General features: G+C 47.2%; 1 long non-coding RNA gene across 2 annotated transcripts; it reads right to left on the reverse strand.

Annotated features, from left to right (window-relative positions):
* Positions 1-7,685: 7,685 nt before the first annotated feature.
* LOC121836414 lies at positions 7,686-10,759 on the reverse strand. 2 transcript variants are annotated; one of them, XR_006077920.1, is made up of 3 exons: positions 10,554-10,759; positions 9,245-9,450; positions 7,686-8,566 (listed from the first exon to the last, which is right to left on the reverse strand). It is a non-coding gene; the product is annotated as an uncharacterized LOC121836414 (long non-coding RNA). The 2 variants fall into 2 exon arrangements; XR_006077921.1 differs by having other exon boundaries at positions 7,686-8,600.
* Positions 10,760-11,932: the final 1,173 nt, after the last annotated feature.

Here is an 11,932-nt window from a genome sequence, read left to right on the forward strand (position 1 = left end):
ATTTCATCTTTAGGTTAAAAATTAATCTGTTTTCTTCTTTTTAGCGTGAGGTGGGTGTGTTGAAACCTGATTTAACGACGCATACTCTCATGTTGAGTTCAGAATGATTTGTGGAGGAGAAGTGTTTAGATACATGTGTGGAGAGGTCGTGTTACAGTTGGCCCGCTCTTTCTAGTGTGACAAGTCTATCTCGGAAGCGTTTGTGGAGTCGGTGGTCAATTCTTCCGATATATAATAAGGTCGGACAGAGTGTGCAGGAAATAATCTATATCAGATTAAAAGATTTACAGGTGTGATTGCCAGGGATTCTCATTGGCAAGCAGGGAGGATGGCTGGGGTGCTTGCACGCAATACCGTATTTGCATGAATATAACGCGAGTTTTTTTCAGAAATTACGTGCTCCGAAACGCACCTCACGTTATATTCGGAATCGAGTTCAGCCACGAGGCGCGCCAGTCTAGAGAAAGCCAGAGGAGAATGTCATTCCTTCAACTTAATAATGCAAAATATCCGGTAGGAAAAGAAGTGGGGGAGTGGAAGGGAATTTATTAGCTATTGGGCCACGTAAAAGGGCAAATAGAAAACATAAAAAAAAAATTTTTTTTATCGCTTTTGTGTTTGTACAACGCGCGCACCCCACAAATGTTTAGCGCGCGCGCGCGCGCCATGCGGGAATGCGAGCACTGGCCAATTCAAGCCAAGCCAAGCCAAGCCGGGCCAAGTCAGGTCAACACAAGCCAAGCCAAGACCACCAACTGCGTTTACACAATCGTGCAACACGAGACATTTATTTATGCAGAGGGACCAGAACAAGAAGTGTGATCGTGTATCGAATTCAGCAGTCCTTTTTTTTGCCTGCGCATTGTCTAGTTTCTGCTCCAGAGTGATCTGGTGTTTGTGTGTTGGTGCTTCTGCTTCGTGCCTTGTTTGGATTGTGGGCTGCCGAGGAGCTCGCAGGGAAGAAAAAGGAACTACCAGACAAGCTGATGCTTATCTGCGTAGTCGCCAAGTGGGTTGTAAACGGAAGGACCTGAGCAGTGAGGATGAGTGCAGTCAAAACATAAACTGATATTTCTTCTATTTCCATTGACTTTTCAGTTCTGCTATGTCCCCGAGTGCGAGAAATTGAGGCGGCCTCGGTTCGCGTTATAATAGTAATGTAATTTTTTTTTCTTTTTGAGGGCATCAAAACCTGCCCTCGCGTTATGTTATATTCATGGAAATACGGTACATTTCGGGGCGCCGCACGGCTTGGTACAGGGGAGCAAGGTCAGAGGTTTTGTGGACTGGTTGCTGTGTACTAGAAGGGATCGTAAGTTAGGCTGCCAACGGTAAGTTAGGGCAGGTGCTTTATAAATAAATTTAGAGTCTACGAGGTAAGAAGTGGCGTCCATGATTAGTTTGTCAAGCCTGGGTATGAAGGGATGGAACGTGAAGATGCGGGGGTTGCACGGTTTAGATCTTGGTTGGGGAAAGCGGACGTTGTACCGCGAAATGTTCAAGAAGCGACTGCTCGCATTGCGCAGAAGGCCGAGTGGGTAACTATGTTTAGTAAAGAAGGCGGTTATTGTCTTAAGCTGTTGACAGAAATCAATGTCGTCGCTGCAAATCCTACGGAGGCGAAGGAATGGTGAGAAGGGAATAGTTGATTTGGGATCTACAATGTTTCGAGGAATAAAGAAGGTAGCTACGCCTGTCAGTGGGTTTATAGTGCACAGAGGTATGTGTGGAACCTCTGACCGTCACTAGTGATTTTTAAGTCTAAGAAGTTGACAGAGCATTTCGATATCAGTGAGGTAAACTTGAAGGAGGGATGGGCGTTACAGAGTGCATTGGTAAAGTGGTCAACTATGGGAGGGGGGTCAAAACCAAAGATGTCGTAAAATAATGACCATAGAATTTAGGGTGCATGTATGGGAAGAAATTAAAGAACTAGTGCTCGACGAAGCCAACGAAAAGGTTGGCAAACGAGGGACCCATCTTAGTGCCCATCGCTACACCATATTTTTGGCGATAGAAGGAGTAGTTGAATTGGAAGGCGTTTAGTGCTAGGACTAGTTTGGCTAGGCAGATTATGGTGCGAGACGGGGGATTTTGAGAGGGACGGTGATCAAGAAAGTGTGAGAGAGCCTGTAGTCTTTCGGCATGAGGAATTACGGTGTAGAGAGATGTGATGTCCATTGTGAAGAGGATAGTGTCAGGAGTCGGGGCTGGATTAGACAGGCATTAAAGGATGCTTGTTGTGTCTAACGTAACTGGACAGGTTTTGCTGAAGCTGAAGTACCAAATCAACAAAAGCGAAGATGAAGTAAGTGGGGCAGGATATCGCGGACATAATGTGTTGGCCGGGGGATCGAGCATTGTGAATTTTGAGAAGGAGGTAGTATGAGGCAGCACAGGGACGACAAACAATTAGGCAATTTGCAGCGGGGTGAAGGGAGTTGGTTTCGAATAGGAGCCTTACAGTGGCTGTAATTTCATCTTGGAAGGCGGTGGTGGGGTCAGAGGAAAGGGTTCGTAAGAATCAGAAATGGAGAGCTGTCGGAAAGCCTCCTCAGAGTAGAGATCACTGCACCAGACCACCACAGCTCCATTCATATCGACTGGCTTGGTTACGAGGTCAGTGCGGTTCCGAAGGAGTGTTAGAGCAGTAACTTCTTGTGGGGTGGCGTTGCGATATTTATAGATTAGGTTGCTAGATGAGTTGGCAAGGATGCTACGACATGCTTTGATTGAATCGTCAGTTTCAAAATGTTTGGTGGGAAGCGGGGTCCAGATACTAGTCTTTGGGTTAATGGTGTCGAACATGGTGCGATTAAAGTTAGACGGGTGCTGGGTGAAGTGGGCATCTAAGAGTAGGCGTCAGAAGAATTGTTCGCTCTCTACATGTAAAGAAAAAGGGTCAGGTCGCCTTTTGAAGTGCAGGGACGAAGGGCAGGCCCTTCGATAAGATAACGTGTTCAGGGGCAGTGAGGGGTAAATCGTCAGGTATGGTAACATCATCATTGCGTTGGATGGCGGCCTGATCATTTCGGGGCAAGAGAGTGTTTAGTTTCCTTGATATAGAGGAGACACCATCGGCATAGAGATACGAGTTGACTTCAAGAATTTTGTTGACAAGTTTGCGTGAGTGAGAGGGGAAAGATAAGTCATTATGAGTCTTTTAGCAACAATGAGGTTTTGGTGTAACCCAGCATAGTGGTCATTATGACATTTCAGACATTCCTTCCCTAGGTGGAAAGCAGCATTATCTAATATTTGATTGTGACGCTTTTGAAGGGCCGGAGGGATTCTCATTGGCAGGTTGGGAGGAGGGCCGGTGTGTTTGAATGCAAGACATGTCGGGGTGCCGCACGGCGTGGTACAGGGGAGCAAAATCAGAGGTTTTGCGGACTGGTTGCTGCATACTAGAAGGGACCATAAGTTGGGCTGACGACGGTAAGTTAGGGCGGGTGCTTTGGAAATTACTTTAGAGTCTGCGTGGTGGGAAGTTGCGTCCATGATTAGTTTGCCGAGCCTGGGTATGGAGAGATGGAACGTAAAGATGAGGGGGTTGCTGACTGGTTTCTGCATTCTAGAAGAGATCGTAAGTTGGTCTGACGACAGTAAGTTAGGGCGGGTGCTTTAGAAATCACTTTAGTGTCTGCGTGGTGGGAAGTTGCGTCCATGATTAGTTTGCTGAGCCTGGGTATAAAGGGATGGAACGTAAAGATGAGGGGGTTACGGACTGGTTGCTACGTACTAGAAGGGACCATAAGTTGGGCTGACGACGGTAAGTTAAGGCGGGTGCTTTAGAAATTACTTTAGAGTCTGCGAGGTGGGAAGTGGCGTCCATGATTAGTTTGCTGAGCCTAGGTATGGAGAGATGGAACGTAAAGATGAGGGGGTTGCGGACTGGTTGCTGCATACTAGAAGAGATCATAAGTTGGTCTGACGACAGTAAGTTAGGGCGGGTGCTTTAGAAATTACTTTAGGGTGTGCGAGGTGCAAAGTTGCGTCCATGATTAGTTTGCCGAGCCTGGGTATGGAGAGATGGAACGTAAAGATGAGGGGGTTGCGGACAGGGACGCTGGGCATCCCTGAGCCACTGGGCCTCAACACCATCGTTGAAGTGTTCACAGATATTGTTGAGGACGCAGCAGGCTCGTACGACCAGGCGGCCATTGTTGACGTCGCACTCCATGCGTTTCAGGATCAGGCGAAACCGTGCCTTCACTTGGCCGAAGGCATTTTCAACGATCCTGCCTGCAGCTGACAGCCGCTTGTTAAACCCCGCCTGCGTGGAGTTGTCCGTGACGTCCTTCCGCGGATACGGCTTCAACAGGTTGGACATAGGCGGGAATGCTTGGTCACAGAGGTTCAGTGGTGGCACGGCGGTCCCATTGATGGTGATCATGGGCTTCTGGAACGTTGGCCCTTCCAGAACGTCTGCCAGTGCCGACCTTCGGAAGACATGGGCGTCATGGCACCGTCCTGGCGCTCCGACGTTGACATACCGGAACCGGTATCTATGGTCCACCAGGGAAAGGAGAATGCTGTACCTGCATAGAAGCATGGCAAACCACTCAATTAGTCTGCTGGGTCACCACATAATTACCTTCCCCCAATAAGGTAATGGAACACATTGGCTAAAAAACACTTTTTTTAAACCACACTTTAGCAATGTTGGTCAGACAGTTCTACTGACTCAGTCTTCAAGCAGCAAGTTCCTAAATAGTGATTGGAAGAAAAAAAATTTTGTAATGTGGCTAGAAACTATGTGGTCTAAACTTGGGAAGGCTAGGACATGCAGATTCTGTAATGCTAATCCAAACATAATCTCTTATAAAATGGAGGCTATATACGGTTCCCTTTCGGAAAAAGGTACTTACCAGCCCTTGTAGTTTCGGTAGTCGGTGGCATCCGCTTGTGGTGGCGACACAGGGAAATGGCAACCGTCAAGTGCCCCTATGGCCTGCAGAAAGTCCAAGGTAGCTTCAAACTCTCGGACGTGCTCAGCAAGCTCGGCGGCGCTTTCCATCTTCACCCACTCGGGCTCGAGAGCGGAGACAATGACTGTGCAGAACTCCTTGTACAGCTCGTTGACCGTCGAGCGTCCCAGGCGGGACAGGTGGGCGATGGTCCTGTCCTCAGCGGTGGAGCACAGCTTTTACAAGGAAGCGCCGACTCGCTTCTCCACTGATATGGTCGCACGCATGGCAATCACTTCACGCTCCATGTGCGGCCAGCACACATCCACGAGGTACCAAAACGTGGACGGCATCACGCGAAAAGACTGCTTAAAAAAATAAGCTGGCAAGTTTGGCGGTGTATCTTCAGACCACCGCTCCTTCCTCACGAATGCCTGGATGCTGCGCGGCTTGGCGTCAGTCGCTGACGCAGCAGCAGCGGCAGCAAGCAAAATGCTGTTCGCAAGAAGCTCCTCTTCGAGGAGATCCGCCTCCCTCCTGGCAGACCTGATGTCCACGCTGAAAGCAGACAAACTACTCGTTTGCAGAGCGGGCACGTACATAACACACGCAGCACACGACAGTACGTCCATCGCAGTGGCGACAGCTGGATCAGGGTCCACGGGGTCCACCGCAGGATCCATCACACGTTGAAAAAGGGGAAGCTCGAACGGAACAAACAGCGACGACGGCAGCGGAAGAGAAGCAAAAGAGAACGAGCCACGGCGCTGAACCAAGGAGGAAGCCCACCGAGCCCACTGAGCAAGCCAAGCCGCCAAGCGGCAAGCCTCTCATCAAAAAGCAGACTTCGTTGAAACACTTTGAGGTGTTTTATAAATTTCGTCTACTTGAAACAAAATATAAAAAATAGTTTATTGCCGAATTAACAATCGTTACCGCAAAAGCATACTCTGTGTGATTGATTCCACTTAGCGAATGCAATCGCAATGAACATCACCTAACTCTCATTTTACTTGTCGTCTGGCAGGTCCCATCTCGAATGTCATTTGAAAACCTGAATGTCATTTGGCGTAAATGCCACTTTAGCTGCCGTCTGACAGGGGCATTAGATGCTCTGCAGGTGGTCTGTGACGCTCTTGGTAAATGTTCTTAGTGAGGCACTGTTTATTGCTGGTGAACTGGTGATTGGCACGGGGACGGGGAGGGGTCTCCGGAGTTGCACTGCACGGGGTGCGAAGGAGTGCGAGTGACGAAGCGTACGGGCTAAAAGGGTCTGCAGATTACCAGTGCGGGTACGAAGCAAGGAAGAGGCTAAAGGGAGAGAGGAGTCTAATAGCAGAAAAGTGGCTAGCAGCCACTTTTCTGCATTTTGTAGTGTGACTGTCCTCATTACTGAAGAACTTGAGGTCCAAGCTCACGCTTTGGCTCCTGCATGGCGCAGGCATGAGAGTAGGCAAGAAAGTAGAACTGCTTCTTACTGCGGCATCTGTCTTGCAGCCTTCACTCGCGCCTCGCGCTAAAACGGTGGCGAGCAGCTGACAAAACGCACGTTACCTTTGCATGCACTTGAGCACTCCGCTAAAGTGCTTTCGGACGGCACCCTATGCACAGCGACAATAGCAAGTCATCTTTTGTCGTCTGCGTTGCTCTGTCGTCGTTGTAACCATCTGCTAAGAGTGACGGTCGCACAAATTGTATGTCTACAAACATATTTCCAATCGACGATAGAATACAACCCTCCCGGACGCCTTACGTTGCATACTTTGAAGTGGCGGGTTGACTTCCAGCGATGGCGTTTCATTTGCACTTTCCATTTTTTTCTCCGCGTAGGTGATCGGTTGGGACTTTATTTTACTTTGTTAAATGGGCGTTTTCGTAGTAGAGGCGTTCGTTATAAAGGTGATTTAGCCCATTGTGCAGGGAATTTCAATACTTAGATCACATACTTGTAATTGAAATCAGAACAATCATGTATCAAACACCAAAAGCATTTCTTTTTCGGAACAATCGCATATCACACATTTGAAGCATTTCTGTGCTCCAAGAAAAAATATTCCTTTCTGTGAACTATCTAATGCAATGCATGAACCATGTCCAAACTTGCATTTTGTTTCCTGAGTTCTGATTGGTTAAAATTAAAATTGTAATGTTCATCTAGCCACAATAAACTGAGCAGGTGCAGACACATGGGCATGTTACTGCATTAGCAGCGTGTACTTGCCCGGTATTCTGAACAGACCCTGGGACGGAGCTGTCGCTAGAAATTCTTGTAGCCCCCGGTCGTCACTGAAGGCATGAAACTTTTTTTGCCTTGGGAGCATGTTTCCTGGTGCTTGTGGACGCCCCTCTCTCCATCTTGAAATCAATGTTGGAGAGGGCAGTGGGAACAACATTCTCCTTTGTCCCCCCATTCCGCTTGGCAGCTTCATCAGTGCAGGCATGCCCGGTGTAGCCTAAAGTTGCCGCCAAATCAACTTTAAAAAGCACTACACCAACATGGCTACACACTAGAGGTCTGCACGGGCCGATGTTTAAGAGCCCGGCCCGGCTCAGCCCGCTGTTACTTTGGCCCGGGCCGGCTTGCTGTCGATTTCCGACACCCGGCCCGGCCTGGCCCGACACTTTAAGTTAGACGGGCCCGCTCAGGCCCATTTCATTTTCGCCAGTATCAAGCTGAGTTTACGTAGAATGGCAGGCTAGCCTGCCACTACTGCGCATATTTATTACAGTGTACTTGAAAGTCAGCATCATTCTTTATTGTCACACATATATTTACATTACAACTCAATAGGCAATAAATGTTTACAGTAAAATATAAGCACACAAAAACACACATGAAAAACACTCCTTGACGTGCCCTTTGAATTCAGATAAATTATATTAGGAAAAAACTATCCTTTTCATGGACGAAGTGTAATATTGAATGAATATGAGTACAAGAAGTCCACTTAAATGTATACCAAGTCATGCAGTTACTGAGACAAATAAGCACACGTGAAGCCATCTAAAATACATTGTGAAACTCTGTTGACGTGGAAAATTAGACACTTTTAACGCAACAAACTAAATAACAATACAGGAATGCTGTCAACCAGTCAGCAGTGGAAGGGTCGGCGAGATTGGTACTCATATACTTTCAAACAAAACGGGGCTTTAAGATAAAAATGTACTCCTATGAAACAGTCACCAAATATTTTCCAAGACTCGGGTCCATATTAACACAGAGTAGAGCGAGTGTTCTTAGAGGTTCTCGTGCAAAAATAGAAGATTATTTACTGTATCTGGCTTTAGACGGGTTCTCCTTTTCTGGATGAGATAGCCAGCAGCACTGAAGTTCCTCTCACTGGAAACACTCATGGCGGGCACACAAAGTAGCTGCTTGGCGAGTAGAGATAGTCTTGGAAACTTACTCTGATGGCGCTTCCAAAAGGGCAGAAGTTTGCTCTCACTGACATTTGAAAAGTCTGCTTTCAAATATCGCTGGAGCTCGTCAGGTCCTTCAGTACTTGAAGTTGATTGTCGACATTTTCCCATTCAAGTCGTCCAACGTCATCTTTGCTCGTTTCGTTTCTTGGGGTCCTGAGAGCTCTGAATCTCAGCTCACGGAAGCAGAATTTGATTTCAATCGCTGCCTGACGTTCTCGAGGACTTCACAGCTGAAAGGTATGTCGCCCCCTTCCGGGATGAGATCTGGGATCAATCACATTCGTGGGCATAAAAGGCAAGGCCGTGCGCTTCACTGGTCAGTTGAAGAGAAAACACTATTATGAAGCGTGAGGGGACAGAGCTACGCTTGTCCGCTGCACTTGCTACTTAATATTGAGAATAGCGAAACTGGCCTATACTTCGTTTCAGCTTCCGCCCGAGCGCGGCAGATGTTACGAGCAAAAGAGCCAATCAAACAGCGTAAAGAGCGCAACGTCATGGCGCGCGCTCTGCGCTTGATAGAACTAGCCGAAGGAGCACGCACAGAGAGCACGCTGGTCCTATCAACTGCAGAGAGCACGCTATGACGTTGTGCCTCTTTCGCTGTTTGATTGGCCCTTCAGCTCATAACATCGGCCGCGCTCGGACCGAGGCTGAAACGAAGTATAGTTGGTTCATTATGACGTTCAAAGCGCCGGAACTTACACAGGGACAAGGAAAAGGACGAAAACAAGATGTCTTGTTTTCGTCTCCTTTGTGTTTGTCCCTGTGTAAGATTTGGCGCTTTGAACATGGTACTTAATATTTGTTTTTGACCTTGATTCATTATTATGGATGACTCACGTTATGGGCGATTTTTTGGGGAAACGAAAGCATCCATAGTAATGAGACATGATTGTACCACTTACCAATGCAATTTGATATATTCCAGCATTGTAGGAAGCCCCTGGCAATGTCGTTCCATTCTTCGGGTGTTCTTGGGCATTTCACGTACCCGTCCTTTAGGTTCTCCCAAATTGCCTGGGCCGTCTTGGAGATTATTTCGGATATGGTCGATCTTGCCACATTAAATGCAAAGGACAGGCTCCGCTGGCTATCACCGCTGGGGGGAAATCTGCGATAGGCCAACCATATATTATCTGCGATAGGCCAACCATGTATTAGTTACTGCAACTAGCTAACTGAATAGTGAGCAAGCCCTTTATTCGTGTGTAGTGTCACAGATTGTGCGGGTGTTGAGGCAGAAAGCATGTGCATAGTTTCACATACATGGTCATTAATCATGAATGTAACTCACACCGCTGTTTAAGAACCAGAAAGCCCAGCCACAAATCCGACTTGTTCTTTGGTTTTGCGGCCTGATAACAGCACTGCTACTGCTGCTCCGTCTCCTTTGTGCAGTTTGTTTTGCTATTTGTTTGTTTTCATCGTAAGGATCTAAGAAGCGACATGGCCTCAGAACACAGAGATATGCTAGGGATGATCCAGAAATACTAAGACTGTAGCTTTAATGTCATAAGTGTTGCACTATATCTGGCGACTAGTCATGCCGCCTTTCCTATGACATGATGACAAACAGTGCGTGTTCCAGACAGCCACAATAAAATTAGCTTGTCTAAAATCTCATGTTTCTTCTGTATTTTTCAATGACACTGTACTGCGAAGAGTTGTTAAAAAAATAACGGACAGCGCAAGATGAGTTCTGGACAGCGACAGCAAAATCTGTGGTTCTCCAACCTCATGAATTTTTCAAAGATACTATTTTGTGAAGAGTTGGTATAAAATCGGTCAGATTACTACGAATCGGGATTAAGACCAACAAACAACACATGGGGACCAAGACAACATTACTAAACGGCCCAATCATCAAGGAGCATGTACTGTAATCTGCAGCTGCTATGTTTTAGAGCAAACATATCAAATGAATGTATTGTTTTACAAGCCTTTGTTGCCGCCTTACTTTTGTTGTGTACTTTGAACTGCACTCCCCGCATGCTCCTTGGTGCTTTTTTTTTTTCTTCTTGCCTGAAAATATATTTGCGTGATTTCCAGCCGAGTTTTTGCGGGAATGCACTCTCTCCAGTTTGTGTCTTGCCTTTGGATTGAGCTTTCAACCAAGGTCAGGAGTTGATCGAAGGTTGACGGCAACATCCTCATGTAGCTGCAAGTACTATATGACGATAAGGTTCGTTCACCAAAGCTCAAGACACTACTTACTCGGAGCAATACCACGTATCTGATTCTCGCAGCATAGGAATCAGCGTTCCCGAGTGGCGGGACTTGTGATGCTGGCGTATCTTCCGCATCCACACACTCCTCGGCCGCCTGGCCCTCCTTGCGCGCTCTGCTCTTCTTTTGCGGAGCAGCTACATCAGCTGAACTGTGCTCAGGAAGACAAACGAAGATCCATGGTTTGCGTGGCTAACCATGGCTTCTCGTTTGTGTGCAATCGCGCGCCTTGATTGTACAGATATAAACATAAACAAATCTGTCCTGTTGCCAGCCGTCACCATTGAAGTGTGCCTGATCCTTTAATGTACAAAACAAGGAATATGTGCAGTAGTGTTCAGGCACAATTATCTCTTTATTTTGTAATTTAAGTTGAATAAATAAGTGTATACACTGCCATTTCAGACATTTAAAAGAACTATTAGAATAGAATGAATAGAATTCTCCCTATCTGTTAATCAGTCGTCGCAATCTGATCCAATCCAATCCTGCCATTGCGGCGTGCTCCCGTGACGGTGCTGGGATGGGAGGCCTTAGGGGTTTTGTTTTGAAGCACCTTGTTGAGCACTTTGGCACATGGTTCTCGCCTTCCCTTGTGCTTTGTGGGGCGCATGTTCTTGAGAAGTAGGCAGACGTCGATAAGGGACCTCCAAGTGGGTGGTGATTTCCCGGACTCTTTTTCGACATGGATGGGGGTGAGATTGAGTTGGGAGAAGATGGCCCTTCCTGGAAGTGTTTTGCCGAGTCTGAATAGTTGGTTGACACGGTGGGCCTCAACCAATTCTGTGAGCATGTTCTGGGTGCCCATCTCCATGAGTCTCTGCCTGGATGACGAGGCTGGAAGATGTAGGGCTGTTTTGGTGACTTTTCAGATGATAGTTTTCAATGGGGCTTGTTCCATTTGAGGAGATTCATGTAGGGAGCCACATAGATTATGCGGGATATGGCGAAGGCTTGCACCAGGCGAAGAGTGTCTGCTTTCCTCATTCCCCTATCTCCAGTGGTCACTTTTTGAATCATATGGCCTAGTTGGTCCAATTGTTGCTTGAGCAGGTGGATTTGATGAGTTCATCTGTTGCTGGCTTGTATGTGGAGGCCCAGGAGTCGGACTGGCTTGTCTGTTGGGTATATCTTTTGTCCTTCTTTAGTGAGGTAGACTTGTTGGACTGTCCGAGCTTGAGAGTTTCCTCTCTTTATGAGGAGTAGTTCTGTCTTCTGGGGCGCACATCTGAGGCCCATGGTGTGCACATGTTTGGTAATGATGTTTGCAGCTTCCTGGGGTGCATCTTGGAGCTTGGCCAGGGAGTCCGGTTTGGGGCTCCATAAGGTAATATCGTCCGCGTAAAAAGTGACCTTGAGATTTTGGA

This window comes from Ixodes scapularis, unplaced genomic scaffold, assembly GCF_016920785.2.
Source record: "Ixodes scapularis isolate PalLabHiFi unplaced genomic scaffold, ASM1692078v2 PGA_scaffold2__306_contigs__length_199485367, whole genome shotgun sequence".
Taxonomy (NCBI): Eukaryota; Metazoa; Arthropoda; class Arachnida; order Ixodida; family Ixodidae; genus Ixodes; species Ixodes scapularis.